Source organism: Trichechus manatus, unplaced genomic scaffold (genome assembly GCF_000243295.1).
Source record: "Trichechus manatus latirostris isolate Lorelei unplaced genomic scaffold, TriManLat1.0 scaffold00400, whole genome shotgun sequence".
Classification (NCBI taxonomy): Eukaryota; Metazoa; Chordata; class Mammalia; order Sirenia; family Trichechidae; genus Trichechus; species Trichechus manatus.
In genome coordinates, this window is record NW_004444336.1 from 192670 (window position 1) to 196063 (window position 3394).

The 3394-nt window shown below is 39.9% G+C and overlaps 1 non-coding gene across 1 annotated transcript; it reads left to right on the forward strand.

The window, feature by feature from the left end:
• Positions 1 to 2921: 2921 nt before the first annotated feature.
• On the forward strand, positions 2922 to 2993 carry TRNAH-GUG (transfer RNA histidin (anticodon GUG)). The gene has a single exon. It is a non-coding gene; the product is annotated as a tRNA-His (tRNA).
• Positions 2994 to 3394: the final 401 nt, after the last annotated feature.

Sequence of the window (3394 nt, forward strand, 5' to 3'; positions counted from 1 at the left end):
TTACCCTTGTTTGAAGAAAAAATCAGGTGTGAAGGAAATATGAAAACCACTACAGTGGGGAAAACAACTACGGTTGAGACTGTCACATTCCTCCCGTCCCTTTAATTTATTTCCACTTTTCCACCACCTCCTACATGGGTGGGGCCCCAAGCACAGTCTGTGGAACCTTAGGTGAGTCTAGGTCAGATGAGTCCAGGAGGTTCAATAATCAATATTTGAAGAATAATAGTCATTTTATCTAGACATCCATATGCATTTAATTTAAAATATATAGAACAAGTAAATCAAGCACACCTGCCTCATATTACAAACATGGCAAGGAAAAATTAGGTATAAACAAATGACAAGCAAAGAAAATCTGACATTCACTACCAAACCCTAAAATCAGTTTTCTTGTTCTAGCCTATTTTTTCTCATTCTGTATCTCAGCCTCTTCCCACAACTTTTTTCATGTGCAGAAAAAGTCAACCCTTGCTCAACTTTTAATTTCCAACATCGCACACAACAGTGTAGCAAATTAGGGACCGTCATAAGACTCTTTCTTCCTAGAAAAAGAAGAGAAAATTATAAACAGCATAAGGGTTTGCAATAAGTAAGGAAAACATATGAAAAATGACTCAAATCTTGAATATATAGAGAATTTTTAGAAATCAATAATACAAAGCCAAGCCAATTAAAAGTGGGTAGAATACTTGTGTAGACTTTCTTCACTAAAGAGGATTTCTTAACCGCCAAAAGACGCAAGAAAGTATGTTCAACATCATAACTCGTTAGGAAGCCAAGTTAAAAGCTCAATGATGAACCCCTGCTGCCTTTTCCATGAGACCTGAAGAACTGGATGGTGCCGGGCTACCATTACTGAACATTTTGATCCAGGTTTCTATAGAGGAATCCTGATGGGGGGGGGGGGAATGTGGAACAGAATTTATTGTGTTTTCTTTGAAAGTTTATACAGTGAATTAGGTTCCCATTTAACAATTTCTACACAGTTTGTTCAGTAACGATGGTTACATTTTTCACAGTCTGTCAACTTTCTCATTACTTCCATCTGGTTGTTCCATTTCCAGTAATCTAGTTTCCCTGTCCCTTTCCCTTTACTTTAGAGTAAGTGTTGACCTTTTGGTCTCATACAGATGATTTTTTTTTTAAGGAGTACAGTGCTTATGGTTGATATTGTTTATTTTATGAGCTAATGTATTATTTAGCTAGATGATGACTTCATGGAATAGTTTTGGTTCAAAGTTTTAAGAGCATCTCAGGGAGATCATCATGGGGAGTCCTCCAGTCTCTACTGGTCCAGTATATGTGGACTTTTTAAAAATTTGAGTTCTGTTCTGCATTTTGCTCCCATTCTATTAGAATCCATCTATTGTGTTCCTGATCAGAATGGTTGGTAGTGGTAGCCAGGTACCATCTAGTTCTTCCATTCTCAGGGTAGTTGAGGTCATAGTCCATGTGGACTATTAGTCCTGTAGACTAGTTTCTTCCCTGAGTTTTGGTTTCTTTCATTCTCTTTTGCTCCGGATGCATAGAGACCAATAGTTGTGTCTTAGATTGCCACTCGCTAGTTTTTAACACCCCAGACACTACTTACCAAACTAGGATGTAGAACATAAACTTAACGTACTATATTATCCCAATTGACCGAGTTGTCCCAAGAGACTATGGTCCTAAGCCTTTAGATCCCATAAACCAACCCCACAAGGTGTTTAATAAGTATCCATGTTTGTGCCACCTATGTGCTTTATTGTATATATGAATCTATATGGATACATACACGTACATATATATACACTAGCATATATCAAAAACAAAAAACCTATTGCCATCGAGTCAATTCCGACCCATAGCGACTCTATAGGACAGAGTAGAACCGCCCCATAGGGTTTCCAACGAGTGGCTGGTGGATTCCAACTGCTGACTTTTTGGGTAGCGGCCAAATGCTTAACCACTGCACCACCAGGGTTCCTACTCCTGTTTTGTTGTGTATACTCTCAAGAACAACAAGAAAATAAATCAAATTTTTAAAAAATCACCTAGAATGATGCAAACAAATAAACAAAAATCTCAGTGAGCTGTAATTACACACCCACCTGAAGAGGCAACATTTAAAAGACAGAGAATACAAAGCTCTGGCAAGATACAGAGTAAGTTATTGCTGGTTAGAATTCCATTTTAGAAAACTGGCAGCTTCTGATGAAGTGAAACTTGCATCTATCCCATGACCCAGGAATTCCAGTACTTGGCATATGTATGTTGAATAAAAATGCAATAAATCAAAATTTGTGGGGAGCAGCTAAAGCAGTGCTGAGAGGGAAAGTTAGGCACTAATTGCTTATATTAGAAAAGAGTCTCAAATCAATAACCTTAAGCTATCACCTCAAGAAACCAGAAGAGTAAAATAAACCCAATGCAAACACAACAGGAAATAAGAAAGATAAGAGCAGAAACCAATGACGTTAAAAACTGAAAAACAACAGAGAAAACTAATGGAACAAACGCTGGTTTTCTAAAAAGATCAATAAACTTGACTAAGAAAAGAGAGAAGATACAAACCACTAGTATCAGGAATGAAATGGGATATCGCATATCCCAGACTTGGAGCTGATGAAGCCGGCAAACTGGAAGTGCAAAGAGGTGAAGACGAAAAAAGTTCCAACAAAATCCTGCTCTATCTAAGAGTAGGAAAAGGGCAGCTTCGCAAGACAGAAAACTTGTAGACAATAACCACTCTCCTCCAGCAAACACCAGGGAGAAAATTGTTTTTATCATGTAGCTTGATGAGGGAGAGAAGAGACAAAGAGAGAAAAAAAGCACGAGGACCTGTACCTGCCCAAGGACAAATCTGCTACATAATTGTGAATGTTTTTACGTCGAAAATACTAAAAGGAAGGAAAGTGTTTGCTAGAAGCTGGTGGCGCGCCGTGATCGTATAGTGGTTAGTACTCTGCGTTGTGGCCGCAGCAACCTCGGTTCGAATCCGAGTCACGGCACTGTCTCGTGTCCACCATGGCTCAACCTGGTGTAGCTTTTCGTTTAGCTTCTCATCTCTGTACTGACTGCGCCCTGTACCTGAGGCCAGACAGTTTCGCGCGCACTGGCGGCTCCCGAGCACGCCGCTGTCAGGAGAACGGAAGGAAACCCTGCAGTGCACACACCTGCGGGCGGGCGGTCAGCTGGAAACCCTGGACGCGCCCGATGTCTGAGCATGCGCACAAGCTGTCCCCAAAGGCAAAGGCTGTCCATAGCTGTCTCTAATGAAATGTGTAGTCAGAACCTTTTTTTTCTTGGTCGAGTTATTTTAAAAATCAGTGGGGACCTTGTAGACAAAAAGAGAAATGAGACATGAACTCTCTCCAACAGGAAATTTTACCATAAAATCTAATGAATGTAA